This window comes from Notamacropus eugenii, chromosome 4 (assembly GCF_028372415.1).
Source record: "Notamacropus eugenii isolate mMacEug1 chromosome 4, mMacEug1.pri_v2, whole genome shotgun sequence".
Classification (NCBI taxonomy): domain Eukaryota; kingdom Metazoa; phylum Chordata; class Mammalia; order Diprotodontia; family Macropodidae; genus Notamacropus; species Notamacropus eugenii.
The window spans coordinates 202811254-202831630 of record NC_092875.1 but is presented as its reverse complement, the minus strand read 5'-3'; the positions used below and the strand labels follow the sequence as shown (position 1 = coordinate 202831630).

At 37.5% G+C, this 20377-nt stretch overlaps 1 pseudogene; it reads left to right on the top strand.

The window, feature by feature from the left end:
• Positions 1-16640: 16640 nt before the first annotated feature.
• On the top strand, positions 16641-18585 carry LOC140498320 (heat shock cognate 71 kDa protein-like; annotated as a pseudogene).
• The last annotated feature ends 1792 nt before the right edge of the window (positions 18586-20377 follow it).

Genomic DNA, 20377 nt, shown 5'->3' with positions numbered 1-20377 from the left:
AGAGATATGGCAGTCTAGAACAACATCAATTTTGAACAGAAACTCATTTATAAAATCCTACAAAGAAGCATGGTGGAAGATTATGAGAAATATGATCTCATATAACAGGGAGAAGCTATAGAGAGAAAAACTAATTTAAAGAAAATTTGGTGAAAGACTCAACTAAGTAAAATCATGCTGAAGATATTTAAGGATAAACCCCTAAGGAAAACAAAAAATATATTATCTGTAAAGCATTTTATAATAAACTTTTTCACCATCAAGGAACTTGGAGCTAACCACATTTGGATTTTTATATCATAGTCCTGGATATGCTTATAGAAGAGATAGAAATAATAGTAAAGTAAATAATGATGGGCAAAACAACTGGACCAGATTAAGTACAGGACAGAGGAGGTCCATGGTAAAGGTCAACAATTTTAAAAGCATTGAGCTATCAATTCTCAAGATACCTGAAAAAAAGTAACATATCAAAAAAGATAAGAAAAAAATCTTGAACCATATTATTACCAAAAAAGGGAACTAAGAGAACATCAATAACAATTCTTAGGCCAACTTTCCTGTCTATACAACTTTTATGAGAATATTCTACTCACACATGAAGGGCATATTTGATATTAGAAGGGAACAGGCAGGCTTTTCCAATTAGTACTTCACAGAATACCACAATCTTACCATCATAAAATTACTTTAAGCTGGAAAGAATACAAGAACCCACTGTGCTAATTGTTGGCTATAAAAAAAATTGATTTGATGCTACACAATATCACTTTAAAGGCTCTTCTCCATCAAAATGTTTCCAACGCATATGTAAAATTACATAAGATTTCTTAAAACATGATCTTGTTTGACAATTTTGTGATCATTAATATTAGGTAAGACAAAGGGAGATATATGGTTGCCAAAGACATCCACTATTGTCATGCAGAAGTTCCAAAGGAAAGCCTAAGCTGAAAAGCAAATCCATGTAAATAGAAGTTCTCCACAGACTCCTGTTTGCTAATGACATTGTGTTTGTGAAATCAAGCCTAAGAAAATGGCAAAACCTCTTCAATTCCATTAATTATCACTAAAGAGAGTTTGGTTTATCTGTCCACATAAGGAAAACCAAATGGATGAAGAGTATATAAACCCTAGACCATAAGTAGTTAGATGAACAACTTCCAGAGTTTATTCATCTGTACGTGTAGATACATACATACATACATACATGCATACATGCATAGACATATTATATGTGTATATATACCGTATCATATAACTATGAATCACCAAGCACAATAAATTACTAAGAATTAAATTTGAACGTTACCTAAAAACACAGGATGGTGATTAGAACGCTAAGTCCAGAGTCAGAAAGTTCTGAGTTTTAATCTGGCCTCAGATACTTGCCAGCTGTGTGACCCTTGGTAAGTCACTTAACCTCTCTCTCTGTCCTCCTTAGTTTCCTCAGCTGTAAAATGGGGACCACAACAGCACCCATCTCAGAGTCGTTGTGAAGATCAAATGAGAGTATTTCTAAAGCACTTAGCACGGTGTTGATGAAAAGTAGGAGCATAATAAATGCTTGTTCCCTTCCCCCCCCTCAGCAAAAGGCAATGGAGAAACATGTGTGGTACACAAACAGGCTGCAGTAGCACATTACACACAGGGAATGATGAATAAGAAATGGAATAAAAGATTCATCCAAGAAATATCTGAGCAAAAAAGGAGGTGGTCTGGTCATGTAGTAAGAGTGAGATCCAGTGGCAGGCACAGTGGACAACCTGTGTGCCTCACTGCTCTCCCCGCCTTGATGAGATCCATTAGACTAATTACCTTTAGCTACCATAAGACCTTAAATTTTGCCACTTCAGCCACTCCATGCTGAATGTGAATCACAGTGCTACTATGGTGAATGACACTTTCAATAAGCTCTTTGGAAATGGGAATTGCCCCACATTGCCTCTATCACTGCAACCTGTGTAATTTGCAAATCATACTTGTTCCTCTTGCACTGTTCTGATTGGCTGGATTCTCTTTCAAGTTGCATTCAGTCAAATTAATGGAGAACAAAAGTACAAAACTTTACCCTCTTCTCGTAATGTGATATTTTATGTGGGAGATTATGTTATAATAAAAGATTCTCTGTGCTCTATAAAACAGCTGATTTAAAGTTTAGACAGAAATATCTCAGTTTCTTGGCTAACATCAGCTGCTATCAAAGGGCAGTAAAAACACATTTATATGCATAAAAACACAAATTGGGATCACCTAATCTTGGAAAATTATTCTTCAATATTCATTTGTAATTTATTTCAAGAGAGTGAATAGGCAAGTCATATAGAGTCTATGGGATTGTTATTTTCTCCCACTATTTCAACTTTTCACTCTTCTCCCTGAATCATTTTGAAAACACAATCTATGCTAGTAGTTTTCGTAGACATATGAAAGTTATTTAAATAACTTAAAATTTTGTCAAGTGTCTACGTTTAAGCACGTGAATCTGTATGTTCATGACCCATGAAATTCTTTAAGAGAATTGAAGTTATCCCTCAATTTTACACCATCAAATGGTATTTTCTAAAAGTACTTTTCAAAAATGTGACAAAAAGTAATCAATAATATTTACTGGGCACCAATTCCATTCATACCTTGTTCAAAATAAAAAAGGAACATGAACCCTGACCTCAAGTAACATGAGATCTAATTAGAGAGATGATTTTATTCAGATTCCCTGAAAGAACAGCAATATAAAATGTCATTTCAGTGATGTCATCAGCAAAGCCTCAATAACTAGTATCAAGTCCTTCTCCACCTAAAAAGTTACTTTTATAAGTATTTTATATTTCTTTACACATCCCCTCTCCCAAATAAAATGTAAGTTCCTTAAAGGAAAGAAATGGTTCAATTTTGCCTTGTACCCCTGGTGCCTAACATACTAACTAGCACATAGGGGACAATTAATAAATCTTTATTAAAAGAATATTGAATGAAAAAAGTAGAACTGCCAAACCATAAGCCAAGTAGTGATTTCGAAAAGGTACTTCATGCAGCCATTGACAATTTCAGATTGTTAATTTTCTTTGTTGTGAGAGGCAGTTGTTGTCCTTCCCTACCTGCTTCCCCTCATAGATAACCCTAGTGATTATATGCCCACCCTCTCCAGTAACAACTAGGGAGCTCATGGTGGAAAGGGGAATAACAGGTAAGCATTAATTATTTTTATTAAATAGATTATTTGACCCACATACCTAGAATGTACTTCTTCATCTTCCACCTCTTAGAATCCTTACTTTATTTCAAAGATCACTCCTACATGAGACCTTTCCCTGATACCACCCTACCTCCAATCTGCTTGTGCCTTTCCCACAGAATTACCTTGCATTTGTTTTGTACATATTTACAGACACTGATATGAAAACATGTTTTTTCCTTTAATAGATTGTAAACTCCTTGAGGACAAGAACTATTTACTTCTGTCTTCATGTTTTCAGTACCTGTCGTATAGTAGGCTTTTAAAACATGCTGGTTAAATGTTTTCCCATTCTCATCTTTTTTTTTCTTTTTCATAACAGATTCTTTTTAATTCTAGCACCCAAAACTCTACAAGGGCATATACTTTACTTTATCAACTTTATGGGGCTGTTGTATACATCGGGCAGAGTTGTAATTGTGCAATACCACCACTTAGCATCTCAGAATCAGGGCACATAGTCTTAAATTGTTTAAACACAATCTGCAAAACTTTTTTAAAAAATCAGAAGCCATCCACAGTTAAACATTCCCATTCTCATCTTGACAGTGTTTGGAAATCCTTAAAGTTAACAAAAATCCATGTGCTACGGTTTTATAGGATCTCAGATTTTTAATCTGGAAGAAACCTGACAGGTGATCCAATCAATTAGATAATAAATATTTATTAAATACTGTGTGCCAGGAACTGGGTTAAGTGCTGAGCCTACAAAAAAAGGTAAAACACTGTCTCTGATCTAAGGAACTAACAGCCTACTGGGAAAAGAGAGCATTCAAACAGTTATGTACCAATAAGATATAGACAGAGAGAGAGAGAGAGAGAGAGAGATGGATAGATGGATGGATAGATAGCTATGCATACATACATATATGTGTGCATATGTATGTTTATAATTGGATTGGAAATAATCAACAGAGGGAAAACTACAATTAAGAGAGATTTTGAAAGACTTTTTCTAGAATGTGAGATTTTAGCTAGTCCAACCCTCTTGTATAGATGATGAAATTGAGACCAGAAAGGCTATATATGATTTGCCCAAGGTTTAAGAGGTTGCAGTTGACAAAACTGGAATTCAAACTTTGGTCCTTTGAATCCAAATCCAGTACTATTCTCTTGCACTATGTTGTTTCTTTCTCTAGCTGAGATACCATTTGTCATCTCTTTAGTGGGATCAGGTGCATCATTACTGGACCTTACCATGGGCCAAAGTAGAATACTGCTATTGCTTTCAAAAGTTACCATAAGGGATCCAGAAAAGTCTCAGATTTCTGAAATGCCTTATTGAACTCCTCTCTGGGCCAATGAGAGCAATCCCAGATTGAGCTGCACAATTCTACTATTTAACTTGAAAACAAACTGTCGCCGATAGCACTTTTTAAAAAGTGACCATCTTGATTTCAAGAGAGTTGTCACATGTGCTACTGAGTAATAGTCAAATTATTGATTTATAATTTGAGGTATAAAATAGTGGAAATGTGATGATTCTAAATGAGTGAAATCAGCAATATCTTTTCTCACCTTTTCTCCCAGAAGTCATTGAATCTGAGTCACTACATTTTTTAAAAAAATGAAATAGTAACAAATCTATTATATTTAGAACAAATTGAGGGTCAGAAAAGTACATCTTTATATCAGGAGGTTGAATTTCAGCCCCTGCACAGGGCCTGTGCTTCTTCTAGTATTAGCATACAAAGCAAATGTCTAAAGCAAACCAGAAGGTATTCATGATATAGCGAACCATTGTCCCAGTATGTGAAAGTTAAAAGAAATCAAGTCAATATGCAATCTTTAAATGCCTACTGTGTTCTAGACACTGGGATAAGCACTGGTCAATGCCAAAGAAAAAAAATTGTTCCTGCCTGAAGGGATTCACAGCCCAATGGGAAAGACAAGGTAAACCACCATGCACAAACAAGATCTATACAGGATAAATTGGAGCTAATTACAGATGGAAGGCTCTAGCTAAAAGGGAGTTTGGGAAAAGGTTGTTACAGGAAGTGAGATTTTAGCTGAGACTTTAAGGAAGATGAAAAGTGGATATGAGAAGGGAAAATATTCCTGGAATAGGAGGCAGCTAATGAGAATGCCTAGTCAGGGAGAGGAGGCTCCAATGAAAGGAAGTTGTCATAAAGACTACATGTGACAGAAATCAGTTTAGACCATCTTGGTTGTTTGAATTCTTTGCAATCACTCTTAATCTAAGATCCTACCCACAGGTGCTCCTTAGCAATGTTATGCTGCTTCATGCAAGAAGGAGAGCTCTAGCACTCATTTACTTGGCCAAGAGGCAGCATGAGGAATCATACTCTACATCTAGAAATTGCCCGTGTGGTTTCAATTTATGAAATATTCTTCCCTGCTCTCTATCATAAAGTGCTGAGCAATATTACTATAAACTGTTAAATACTTGCCCCAAAGCAGACTGTGTTTTCAGCAGCAGCTCTAGGATTGACATAAATATACCAGTTCCAAAAAATGTAAATGTCATCTATAAGAAATATTGTAGAAATCCCATAACTGGTATTACTACTATTGATGAGACAAATATATTGCTGGAAGGGAGTTAATATGATTGGTGAACCCTCAATTAGCCATATTAATTATTAACTTTCTTCCGGCTACCTGGGTAAACTCATAGAGCATTAACAAACAGCATCCCTGTTTTCTGTAAAACTGGAAGTAAGAGGGGAAATTATTTTTAAATATTAAGATAAAACCTATAATGTCTCAAATTCATCCACTAAAAGTTATATCAATTTCATGAAGGAATGTGTCAGGTAAGTGAGTTAAGGATTCCCAAAAGAATGTCATTAGTCTTTAGTCACCTAAGATGGTACTTCAAAGGAAGAGATAAACTTGTTAATATAATATGAATCTTAATTAATGGGTTTATTAGGAATTTATTTTGCCAGTCACGTCTGACTCTTCATGACTCCATTTTGGGGTTTTTTGGCAAAGATACTGAAGTGGCTTGTCATTTCCTTCTCCACCTCATTTTACAAATAAGGAACTAAAGCAAACAGTCCTCTTGAATTATAGGCCTAGGTACTTCAAAGCTGAGACTACCAATTTAACCACATAGTAAGCAACTGGCTTTTGAAATGTGGGAGACATATATTAAAATGTGGATCAAAACAATAGACTCCCATAATACACAAGTTAGTGAGAGAAATTATAAGAAGGGAAATATCAGTGTGACTTAAAATGAATTGACTTAGCTATAATGTTTCATTAATGATGAATTAAGAAGAAAGGTATGCTAAATGTGGCAAATGCATAACAGGTATCAAAATGCCTAGTTTGGACTGACAATGTGGGGGTTACTCAGAAATATGAAAAATTGGTTCTTGAAAAGTTGTGCTAATTATCTTAAGTAGAAAGAATAGTAGTTCTCCTTTACTTACTTGTGAAATTAAGCACAAAATAATTTACTGTTTAATTCAATTATTTACAGTCAACATCAATTATTACCTACAAGAACAAAGCACTATCATATAACTCTGAGAGAATTTTTTCCCCTACAAAAAAAAATTCTCAATTTATACCAGGAGTTTTTAATCCCTCACATAAGGGAATACAAAATAGTATTTGAAAAATAAGGAAATTCAAGGAATATAATAGGAGGAAAATAGAAATTAAGGTGGTCAAGCATTTCAAGATCTGAAACTGTGCTATATAGATCAGTAGTCATCAAAACCATTTGGTACAGGTTAAAAATAAAGTTGGTCAATGAAGACCCACAAGTAATTGAACATGGTGGCCTAATGTTTGAATAAACTCAAGGACACCAACACTGGAATAGGGGACTCCCATTTTGACAAAAACTAGTGGGACAACTAGAAAGCAGTTTGGATCAGCATCTTAAACCATTTGCTACAAACTCAAAATGGACATATGAATAACATATTCTCCTCACACACACACAAAAAAATAGAGAATGGAAAGCAACTTGTACAGCAATGGTGAAAGAGAAAGTTCATAATGAAATAGAGGGTAGTGGTATACATAGAAATAAAACGGATCATTTGGATTACATAAAATTGAAAAGTTTTTTCACAAACAAAATCAATATAGCTAGAATTAGAAAATATGTAATTAATCTGGGGAAAGACTTTTGCACAAATATCTTTGATAGAAGTTTTATATAGCCAAGATACAAAGATATTTGATTAAAATATGGAAGTTATTCTCCAATAGATATGGTCAAAAACTGTGAACAAGCAGTGTTCAAAAGGACAAATGTAAATTATCAGCAACTATACATATGAAGAAATGCTCAAAATGTCTCATTAAAATCTCACTTGTCAGACTGACAAAGTTTACAAGAGGAAAAGGAATATTTTTAATTTCAAGGGGGACTATGGTAAGATAACAATATTAATCTACTGTTGAAGCCATGTTGGCAAAACAATTTGAAATTATATGAAAAAAATATTAACAGTATATACCCTTTGAATTCTAGTACTCTGCATATACTATTAAGAAGATCAAAGACAGAGGGAAAAGCTCCATATATGCAAATGTTTGTAGTACCGTTGATTGGGGAATGGCTGAACAAAATGTTGTATTTGGATGTCATGGAATATTATCGTCCCATAATAAATGGCAAATATAAAGAATTCAGAGAAACTTAGGAAGATATATGAAGTAATGCAGAGCTAAGTCAGCAGAACCAGAACATTATACATGATGACCACAATAGCGTAACAGAATACTGAATGTCTTCAGAACTCTAATCAGAGTAGTGACCTAGTATAATTTCAAAGGTTCAACGATGAAGCATATTCTGATCACATCACTCCTTTGTTCAAGAAACTCCAATGTTTCCTTATTGCCTCTGAGATAAAATACAAATTCTTCTGTTTGGCATTCAAAGACCTTCACAATCTGGCTCCCTCTTCCTTCCCCTAGATTGTTACACATTACTTTCCTCATGAGTTCTATTCCAGCCAAGCCTGATTTTTCGCTCTCCTCATACATACCTCCCATACTCATGCCTTTGTACAGGTTGTCCCCCATGTCTGGAATGGATTTCCTCTATATCTTTACCTCTTAGGATGGCTAGCTCACTTCAAAGGTTAGCCTATATACCAGTAGCTATATAAGGGCCCCTATGCAAATGACTCCCAGATTTTGAACCCAGTCCCTTATCCCTTCCCTGAGCCTGATCTTGTGTCATTGACTGCATCCCAAACTCTGCATATTCCAAACCAAATTCATTTCCTTTTGTCTCTAAGCCTGCCCATTCTCTAAACCTTCCTGTTTCTGTCAACAGTATTTCCAAGATACCCAAATTTAGAAAGTCAGAAGAATACTTGACTTCATCATCATTCTCAGTCCTCACATTTCCTCATCTGTCCAGTCTTGTCAATTTTACCTCTATGACATATGTTGTTCCTATGTCCTTTGTCAACTCACCCAGCCACTTTAGTTCAGGTCTTTCTCACATCTCACTTAGATTAATATATTGCTTTCTAATTAGTCTCCCTAATTGGTCTCCTCTCTCCAACCAATCCTTTAAATAAATGCCAAAAGAATTTTCCTAAGGCATAGGTTTGATTATGTTGCTCCTTTATTTAAAAGCTTTTATTGGCTTTAGCATGGGCATGTTTAAAAGAGTAAATAAGAGTCCTAAGGATGGCAAGAAAATGGGAGAGTGAGGTATAATGACTAAGAATTGAAGAAGACTGGAGGATGAGACAGGTGGTCAAAAACAGAGACATATCTAGATCACACTAAGGGTGTGGACACTGACTGCAAGAGTTAGGCTATCAGGGTTGAGTGGCATATATGGAGAGGGATACCAAAATGTTTGGACCTGGTCCAGGCATCTCAAAGCCCTAACCCATGCATTCAGTCACAGAGATTGATTACACATGTAGTACTTGGGATATATTTCAGCATCTGGAAATAGTGACAACCAGTCCTGAAAGATGTGAAATAGTTGAATTGGCACTGTGGAGAAACCCAGTAGTCTCAACAAGGGAAAAGAGAGTACTTTACTCAGTTGAGATATAATTCATTTAAAACCAAAGCATCAGAGTATGCATGAGTTCAAAACAACATCACTTTAATTTTAGTACCCCTAAGCAAGGAGTCAATTTGCCAACCACATCATGTCAGCCCCTTGATTCTTCAACCAGGACTGGCTGGCTTACTTGTTCCCATGGATCCTTATCATTTTCCCCTTCAATTCAAGTTATTTCCTCCTTCTCAGAGGGTTGAGCTCCATTCTTTCTAGAAAGAGCTTCATCTCTAATATATGAGAAATCATATCAATGATCTTTTCTACATTCCTTCTTTGTGTCTCATTCTTTCATTCACTATCTTCCTGGTTAGTGGTTGTTCTTCATTCTCAAGGAGGATCAAAATGACTTCACTATGCTAGAGTCAAATTTCATTGTGTCCAACTGTGGTTGATCAGACCAATATGAATTCATAATGCTCTTCCACAGATCAGACACAAATAGTCTGTGTGAACATTTGGGGTGGATACTCTAAATGTGTGCATCCTGCATTTCCTTTGAGCTGTTTCAATTGTGCTTTGCTCATAGAGCACAGCACCTTCTCTGATATGGGCATGTCATGCTGAGCGGTCCTGTGCCAGTGTCTCCCATGTCACATAATTCCAAAGTTTTTAAGAAAGACCTTGAGAGCGTCCTTGTATCACTTCTTCTGACCAACATGTAAACACTTGACCTGTGTGAGTTCTCCACAAAATAATCTTTTCAGCAAACATATGTTTTACAGTGGAGCAACTCGGCCAGCCCATCAGAGTTGTGCTCTCTGAAGTATAACTTGAATGCTTAGCAGTTGAGTTTGAGTAAGGACCTCACTGTCTGGTACCTTATCCTGCCAGGTGATCTTCAGAATCTTCTTAGACAATTCAAATGAAAGGGATTCAGTTTCCTGGCATGGTCCTGGTATGCTGTCCAGGTTATTGTGAGGTCATCACAACAGCTTTGTAGACCTTCAGTTTCAGTTAGTCTACTACCTCTTCTCTCCCATACTTTCCTTCGGAGCCTCCCAAACACTGAGCTAGCTCTGGCAATGCATGCGTCAACCTCATTAACAATGCGTGTATTCCTGAAAAACACTTACCAAGATAAGTGAACTTATACACAGCATTCAAAACTTCTTCAGTTGTTGTAACCAATGGTTCTACATATGGATGGTATGGTGGTGGCTGATGGAGCACCTGTGTTTTCATGGTTTTAATTGTTAGGGCAAAATTAGCACAAGCAGCAGAAAATTGATCCATGCTTTGTTCCATCTCACCTTCAGAGGCTGCACTGAGCGCACAATCATCTGCAAACAGAAAATCATGCATGACCACTCCCTCCACTTTGGTCTTAGCTTGTAGCATTTTCAAGTTAAAGAATTTACCATCAGTATAGTAGCTGACAATGAGTTCATCCTCATTGAAAGCATTTGACAACATGGCTGAAAACACCATGCTAAGAAGCATAGGAGCAAGCACACAGCCTTGTTTCACTCCATTTACCATCTTCCTAATGCAAGTTGGGATTCTCCTAGGTTTTCCTTGTTTCCTATTCCTCATTAGTTGCCCCCACTTTCACTTTTGGGAAGAATCTTCCTTTCTTTGTAGGAATACTTCATTCCTCTTTATAACCCAGAACTCAGAAGAGCTTTCTTCCAATAGTCTCCTTTGCCAAGGAAATGAATCTGACATCATTACTTGGCACTGGCTGAAAACAAATCTCATGCAATCTTTGTGATTGACTGGAATATTCTCCTTTATCCTTCAAACCTGATAAAAAAAAATAGCTTTTTGATAGTCTATGGTTCTTTTTGCTCTGTTTAATCACGAATTCTTCCTGCTGCTAACTGCTACTATAAACTGCCCATTTGTTACTTTAGGGGTTCTATTACAGGACTTCTTGGTTAGTTGCTTTGAGGTCCTTTTTTAAATAGCAGACTTTCCCAGAAATTATTCCAACTTTTCCCCCTTATTTGATGGTATTTAGAGACCATGGTGGTATTGAAAGTAGAAAATAGAAAGTAGAAGGACTTTCAACCTAGAGCCAGGAAAGACCTGGTTTAGAATCCACTCTGACACCAGCTGTGATCATAGTCAATCACATTTCTTCTGGGCCTCAGTTTTCTTACTAATAAAAGGGGGATAAGTCCTACTGAATCTACTTCCAAAGTTCGTGAGGAGAAAATGAGATATGTATGAAATATTTTATAAGCCTTTAAGTGACATTTAAATGTCAGCTGTTATCATCACTTGTGCCCATATCTCTGATGCATAATTGGCAGATTCCTACCTAACTGCCCTAATCTGATTTCTGGGAGAAAAATTTATCAAAATGCAACTTCCAACCATTTTCACCTCTTCTCTTCTCCTTTCTCCAGCCATCACTGATTCCAGACACTGTTTTATTTCCAACTTGCATCTGCACTATGCCCAAATCTGTATGGACATATGAAATCCCAGATCATTTGAAATGTTAAAAAAGGAACAATGAGGTATCTGCAATAGAGTCCAATTTGGAAATTGCCTACATTTCTGCCATTGGAGAAAACTGGTACTCAAACCTAGAAGTCCAAATTTTTCCCATCTAGAGTTATCCTTCAGACAAGGAGCATGGAGTGCTGAATTGGGTGGGTGGGGGGTAGAAATCATAGAATTAGGAAGATGCAAGTTCAAATACTGTCTCTGCCTCCTATTAGCTGTGTTAATGTGGGAATGTCAACTAACACAGTGCCTCTATGCAACTTTCTAAGAATATAAGTTACAAATGAGTTGGGATGGTGTATCAGTTGAGGGGAAGGGAATATCTATACTGGAAATCCCCTGCACTGAATAAATCACAGATCTAAGCAAACCCCACAAAAATAAAAAAAAAAAAGGTGTGCCTCCACCATTAATTTTCTTTCTCATTAACTGAACAGATTTGCTCTAACCTGAAACACTCTTAGTAAGTGAAAACTATTTTCTGATCCTCCCATCTATTTACTACCAGGAACTTCTACTATTATGAAAACTATGATTTGGATATATACATGTATGCATGCATATATATATATATACACATATACACATGCATATAAACACACATATGTGTGTACACATATGTGTATGTATACACATATATACATATATCCACTATACATATATATATATGTAAATTTTCTGATGCTTAACCACTTGAGGAGTCTAAGGATTATATGTCTCCAGAAACTTTACTAATGTGATAGAGAACAGAAAGAGGATAAAAGTGACTGTCCAACTGTCTCATCATAGAAACATTTTACCAGTCACCTTAAACTGTCACAGGGTTACCTAACAAAGGCAGAAGTCAGCTGTTTTTGACCTACTCGGATCCCATTCCCCTGTGGCTCAGAAACAATGCCTATCAGGGATCAGTTTTGCACAGCACAACTCAGAAAAACTCACAAACTCAACGCTAAATACTTCCCTGAGGTAAGTATTAGCAGGACAAACACTTCCATGATCAAGAAAAGGAGAGAGATTTTTACTAACTTCAAGGTGAGTAGGGAAAGGAAGCAAAGCGTTTCATTAGTGAGTCACGATAAAATGTCATAGGTTTATACTTGAATCCTGGCTATTGGGAAATTCAAGCCCTTCTGTGGTATATAGGAGTAAGGAAAACCACCTGCCACTGAAATATCCCTAACCATTTTTCTTTAGCCATGTGCTGTTGGACTCCTCTTTATCCCTTATATTCCAGCTATCCTGGGTTTAGTCAAATCGAACCCAGGCAGATGAGTGCACACACACACACACACACACACACACACACACACACCACAAACAGACACACACACACACATACACATCCTCCCACAAGCACAAATAAGCTCAGACTGAAGTCATTTCTTTTGGACTCTTCTGCAAGGGCCATGAATCTCACCCACTATAGGAGAAGACCCAAAAAGGAGCCTCTCTGTCAGTCATTGAAATAGATATGAAACATTTGCAAGCTTCTGCAGGCACAGCTTGCTCCATCCATCCACACTATCTTAAAAAGCATAGGTAACCAGAGAAAAAATGTCAGCCAGGTACATTAAAATGCACACATACAAGGGTGTAAAGTGTTTTCTTATTGAAGATGGGAATTGAAACTAGGTTAATGTTTTACGTGATTACATATGCAAGGCATTCCCTGAAAAAAAGAAAAAAACAACCTGCCTGAGGAAGTGCAATCAATTGACAAAGCATAAATACAATATAGCAGAAGACAATACATCTCTTTGATGGGAGAAAGCATGCACCTTTTATTTTCATGAGTTACATTGACCATGTTGCCCAAGGGATACCTAGAAGTGGTCAAAGGTGAAAATAAAACAACCTTGCAGACAGGCACAAAAATCTATCAGCCCACTCAAATTTTTAGCAGCCAAAAAAATTCCCACTAGCTTTTGCCCTCTGTCCTCATACAGTGATCTTATATGTAATGGCAACAGAAACTATTAGAGGGAAGAATTCCAGGATCAATGCTATGGATTATAAAATATGGATAAGCATATGAGTTATAGGTCATATATTTTTTATCAAAATTAATCATAATATTTGTTGAGTAATTTCTAAGTGTTAAACATCATATTGTGTGCCATGTGGTCTGATCCTCTCAAGATATAACCTAACTACACTCATGACTTCATTCTATGGATCCACTCTGATGTGAATAAGTGAAATAAAGCCTACTCCACAGATCTGACATTTTATCTTTAATTCACTGTACATTTAGTTTGAGCTCTTGCCGTTCAAAAGAAGTGAAATGACCATGTACAAAGGAATGTGATTGTCAGATACCATCACTGTATCCAATATTTTTTGCTTAATTGTTTTTCTTTGTTATAAGGGAGAATTCAACTTGGGGGATGGGCAAGAGAGTAGTGTTTCCAGTTCATTTTGATGTAAAAAAATGTGTATGAATTAAACATAAGAATAATAAAATGGAAGGAAGAGAGGGAGGAGTGAAGGAAGGGAGGAAAGAAGGAGGGAGGGACAAATGAAAGGAGAGAAAAAGGAATGGAGGAAGGGAGAATGGAAGTGTGGAAGGAAAGAGGGAGGGAGGGAGGGAGGAAGAGAGGAAAGAAGGAAGGAGGAATAGAGGTAAGAAAGAAGGAAGGAAGGGGAGGAGAGAGGGAGGGAGGGAAGGAGGGAAAAAGAAAGGAAAGAATGAAGAGAGAGAGGAAAGAAGAATGGAGGGAAGGAGGGAGGAAGGAAGAAGTGAAAGGAGGGAGGAAAGAAGGAAGGAAGGAAGGAGAGAAGAGAGGAGGAAAGGAAAGAAGGAGGGAAGGAAGGAAAAAAGGAAGGAGTGAGGGAGGGAGGGAATGCAAGTGATAGGTTATGCATGTCTCGAGCCTACACACATAAAATACGTACTAACAACTAATTGATAGGAAGTTGAGGTGAAATAAAATTTAATTTCATTTGGTTACTTGGCACTTATACAACCTTGGATGTGGGGAGGATACCCTGCTGGACTGAGCCATTTGTGGGGACCAGCAGTCATCATTCAGTGCTGTACAACTATCTGCTGAAATTCAGAGATGTGTAGATTGGAAAGGTTCTATAGAGAAATAGATTATACAGATTGACTTAAGTGATATTAGTAGATAGACTGATGATTGAATTCTCCAATAGAAGAATTTTTCAATATGTTTTTGTGGTCAAGGAAATCTTTTTTTACAGCTTCCATCAATGACATTTCTATAATAATAACACTGACAATAAGAGTTATAATTTATATAGCTCTAAGGTTTACAAAGTTTTTTATAATTATTATCTCATTTTATTCTCACAATGCCCTAGAAGCTAGTTGCCACTATTATCCTCATTTGACAGATGAGAAAACTGGGGCAAATAGCAGTTAAATGACTTGCCCAGGGTCACACAGATAATAAGTGTCTGAAAAGCAGATTTGAACTTAGGTCTTTCTGACTGAATCCAGTATCTATATAACCAAAAAGAAGTATAAATGTGTTCCAAGTACTGTCGTGATTTTTTTTACAGAATAGTCACAGTTCTAAGCACAACTCAAAATGCCTTTTATTCATTACATCCACCAAACTGCAAATGCCATCTAAGTTTCTGTAATGAGAATAATGATTACCTCTGATCCCTTAAACCTAGTTGTTTTTTTTTTATTTTTACTTATTCTTATTTTTCCTAAATTAATGGGTTCCACTAAATGCATTTTTTAAAATCTGCTACAGATGAGCTGGTTTTCTATGAAACATCTCAGAGTATTATGTTATCTTCTTAACACTCTGTCCTGTTCAGCCCACTCCCAGCAGTGAAGTTGGAGAAGTGGGCAAACAGCCAGGGTTAGAGTAGCTTGAGGGGGCAAAGGAGATTTTTCTGAGTGAGGTTAATAGACAACAAATCCATGTATGACCCCTTTCCCTCAATATTATTAAGGCAATGTGAGTGGAGATGCCTCTTTCCCTTTTTATATAAGCAGCCTTCCAATTATGTGTTGCTCATATACCCCTCAAGGATACCCTCAGTTACACAGACAAGTACAAAAATAGTGATATTGGCCCTTGTAATAGTGACAAAGAACTCAAAACTAGGAGTTGTTTGTTGTTCAGTCATTTCAATCATATCTGACTCTCCATGACCCCATTTGGGGTCATCTTGGCTTAAGGGAAAGCTTATCAATTAGGAAATTATGGTATATGAAAGTAAAGCAATACTATTGCATCTTAAGAAACAACAAAGAGGATGGTTTCAGAGAAGTTTTAGAAGACTTGTATGAACAGTTGCAAAGTGAAGTGAGCAGAACCAGAAGAACAATTTCTACACTACAACAGCATTGGAAAGAAGAAAGCTTATGAACTTATGACTTATGAACTCTCATCAATATAATGACTAACTGTGACTCCAGAGTACTAATCTTTACTACCCTAATCCTGATTGATGAAACGAGAGGGAGGATAAGAGGCAGAATGGTACATCTAGTTTTAGACATGGGCAACATGTTGTTAGGATTGCTTTTGGTTTTTGTTTTCTTTTGTCTTGTCTATGCATGTTTGTTACAAAAGGGTTTTTTTTGTTTGTTTTTCTTTTTTTCCCTTTAGATAGGGGAAGGAAGAGAAAACAAATGTTTATTAATTAAACAAGTAAGATAAAATGAATGTTACAGATTCAGGGGGCAAAACAACACCATGGGATTTGCTCCTTGAGATGGCCTCGTATTTCTTAGTCAACTATCCTGCTTGGCATAGATGCATGCTTTGGTTTATAGCATTATATACTGTAAAGATTAATTCTCAATAAACCTGGTAGAAATAACTGACACTGCCATTAGATTATGTGAAATTATTGGAAACCGGTCTACTCAGCACAGCAACAGCCCTTCTTTCTCCACAGTGGTCAGCTACGACCCCCAACTCCCCAGCAACCATGTTAAAGGGACCCATAGTTGGCATAGATCTTGGCACCACTTACTCCTGTGTGAGAGTCTTCCAATATGGGAAAGTGGAGATCATTGCTAGTGACCAAGGAAACAGGACCACCCCCAGCTATGTCGCCTTCACAGACACAGAACATTTAATTGGTGATGCTGCAAAGAGTCAAGTTGCAATGAACCCCACCAGCACAGTTTTTGATGCCAAACGTCTGATTGGTCACAGGTTGGATGATGCAGGTGTATAGTCAGACACAAAGCACTAGTCTTTTATAGTGGTGACTGATGTAGGCAGGTCTAAGTTTCAAGTGGAGTGCAAAGGGGAGACCAAAAGTTTCTATCCAGAAGAAGTATCTTTTATGGTCTTGACCAAGATAAAAAAAATTGCTTGAAGCTTACCTTGGGAAGACTGTCACAAATGCTGTAGTCACAGTACCAGCCTTTTTCAATGATTCCCAACATCAGGCCACTAACCATGCTGGAACTATCACTGGTCTCAATGTGCCCTAAATCATCAGTGAGTCAACTGCTGCTGCTACTGCTTATGGCTTGGACAAAAAGGTTGGTGCTAAGAGGAGTGTGTTGATCTTTGACCTCGGAGGAGGTACTTTCAATGTTTCTATTCTTACCATTAAAAAAGGCATCTTTGAGGTCAAATCCACAGTTGGGGACACCCACTTGGATGAGGAGGACTTTGACAGCTGCATGATTGTGCTATTTCATTGCATTCATTCAAGTGAAAGCACAAGAAGGACATCAGTGAGAACAAGAGGGCTGTTCATCATCTTTGCACTGCTTGTGAATGTGCAAAACACAACTTCTCTTCTAGTACCCAGATCAGTATTGAGATTGACTCCCTCTATGAAGGTATGGACTTCTATACATCAATCACTCGAGCCCATTTCGAAGAGGTGAATGCTGACCTCTTCCGTGGCACACTGGACCCTGTGGAAGAGGCCTTAAGAGGTGCCAAGCTAGATAAATCACAGATTCATGACATCATCCTGGTATGTGGTTCCACTTGAATTCCCAATATCCAGAAGCTTCTGCAAGACTTCTTCAATGGCAAGGAGCTCAACAAGAGTATCAATCCTGATGAGGCTGTCGCTTATGGTGCAGCTGTCCAGGCTGCCATTTTGTCTGGAGATAAATCTGAGAATGTTGCAGGACTTGTTGCTGTTCAATGTCACTCCTCTTTCCCTTGGAATTGAAACTGCTGGTGGAGTTATGACTGTTCTGATCAAACTCAACACCACCACCCCCACCAAGCAGACACAGACCTTGACCACCTACTTGGACAGCCAGCCTGGTGTACTTATTCAGGTTTATGAAGGTGAGAGGACAATGACAAAGGATAACAACCTGCTTGGCAAGTTTGAGCTCACAGGAATCCCCCTAGCACCCAGAGGTGCTCCTCAGATTGAAGTAACATTTGACATTGATGCAAATGGCATTCTCAATGTTTCTGCTGTGGATGAGAGCACAGGCAAGGAGAACAAGATCACCATCACCAATGATAAAGGACGTCTGAGCAAGGAAGACATTGAGCGTATGGTCCAGGAGGCTGAGAAGTACAAGGCCCAGGATGAGAAGCAGAGAGACCAGGTGTCTGCCAAGAATTCTCTTGAATCTTATGCTTTTAACATGAAAGCTACCATGGAGGATGAAAAACTGCAAGGCAAAATTGGTGATGAAGACAAACAGAAGATCCTTGACAAATGGAATGAAATAATCAACTGACTGGATAAGAACCAGACTGCTGAGAAGGAAGAATCTGAGCATCAGCAGAAAGAGTTGGAGAAGGTCTGCAACTCCATCATTATCAGGCTGTACCAGAGAGCAGGGGGCATGCCAGGAGGCACGCCTGGTGGATTCCCAGGGGGTGGAGCAGCCCCTTCTGGAGGTACTTCTTCTGGACCCACCATTGAAGGGGTGGACTAAACAACAGAAGGAAGAGCATTCCACACAGCTTTCTAAAAATTGAAGAACTCAAAATTTGTAGCCAAGGCAGTAGCAGTTTAAAAGCAGCATTTAAGTTACTGTGTAAATCTGGGCATTCTGAATACTTGAAAGTATGCAGAGGGAGAGAAATGAACAACATTGTACTTTATCAGTACTGTAAACAAAGTGGAAATACAATTCTTGTCCTGGAGAATAAAAACCATTTAAAATTGGCACCATAAAAAAAAAGAAATTATTGGAAGCCATGTTCTAAAAGCTAAAGACATTAAACTCTCTGTAAGGATAATGATAATTTTTCTTGGAAAGCTAGCTATCAGAATATGACAGCTGAAGTCAGGGAATGGTCCTAAAATAGTAGCAATGGCCAACTGTACTTAATTGGCACCGAATGCATAAAGATTGTGCATCCCCCTCAAGCATTTTAATATATAGAAACATATCTCATGAATAACAATACCCCTATCCTTCTATATCAAATAGATCATATATTTAATATGTAAACAGCAAACATTTTATAGAAACTTAGAGCTGGAAATGACTCAAGGGATAATCTAATTTGATCCCTGCATTGTCAAACTTTGCTATTTTTTTGCAAGGTCTGCAAGCAAACAAAAGCCCCTCACACTTGTACTATTGCAATACCCTTCTCGTTATTCTCCCTGATTCTAATATCTCTCTACCTGAAGATGATTTTTCTACAGCAAAGATCTTACTATGTCACCCCTACTCAATAAACTCTAGTGACTCCTTATATGACCTCCAAGTTCAAATACAAAGTCTATTGATTGACATTTAAAACTCTTCACAATCTGGCCCTTTCTTACATTTACAATGTTCTTATCGTCAGTCCATTCATTTTCATGCATTCTATGAACCAACTAGACACACACTGTCATAGAAGCAACCAGAAACTACCACTAAGAGCTGTCACATTAGCATCATGTTTGGCACGCAGGCAGGATTGCCTCTATAGGTTGATAGCTGCCTGCATGAAGCAGTTTGAAAGCACCAAGAACACATGTTAGCTCCCAAACTTCTATATTGGTCTGTGATTGTGACAAGCATTTTTTAAATGCCTACTATGTGCTAGGCATCGTGCTAGGTGTTAGATCTACAAAGACAAACATTAAATAGCCCTAGATGAGTTTACTGTCCACCTAAAGGACATAGAGAGACAGCATGTGCATATATAGCTGAATTTTAGAGACTATTGGCCAAGTATAGCAGATATTGGGGATAGCTTTCCATCCACACCTCACCTGACTCATTATTTTACTAATTCTCACCCCAGGTTCTAAGGCAGTGAATAGGCATTCTATTCTGTACCATAAGATCTGCCAACTCTGTGTAAGTAGTGATACTTCTTCATAAAAGGACAGAACGATATTTTTACAAATAATTGGGGAAGGGAAGTCACTAGCAACTGGAGGGGGGTGGAAGGGGAAGATCAAAAAAGGCTTCATATAGAACATAGGACTTGAGGTGAGAGACTTGTCTATTCAGCTGGAAAAGGGATACTGAATGTACCTGTGTATAAAGTACCTTCCCTAGGGTACTCAAGAATCAATCAAAGTGTTGAAGTTCTGCTCAATTTAAGAAACATTTATTTAAGGACCTAGTGCGAGAGGTACATGGATGAAAAGAAGCAGTTGTTGCCTTCATGGAACTTGGATTCTCCTACTGGGGATATATCAGATAAATGCAAAGTATGTCCGAAGCAATTCAAATACTTTCAAGAGGGAGTTTTATTTCGTTATTTTGATTACCTTGG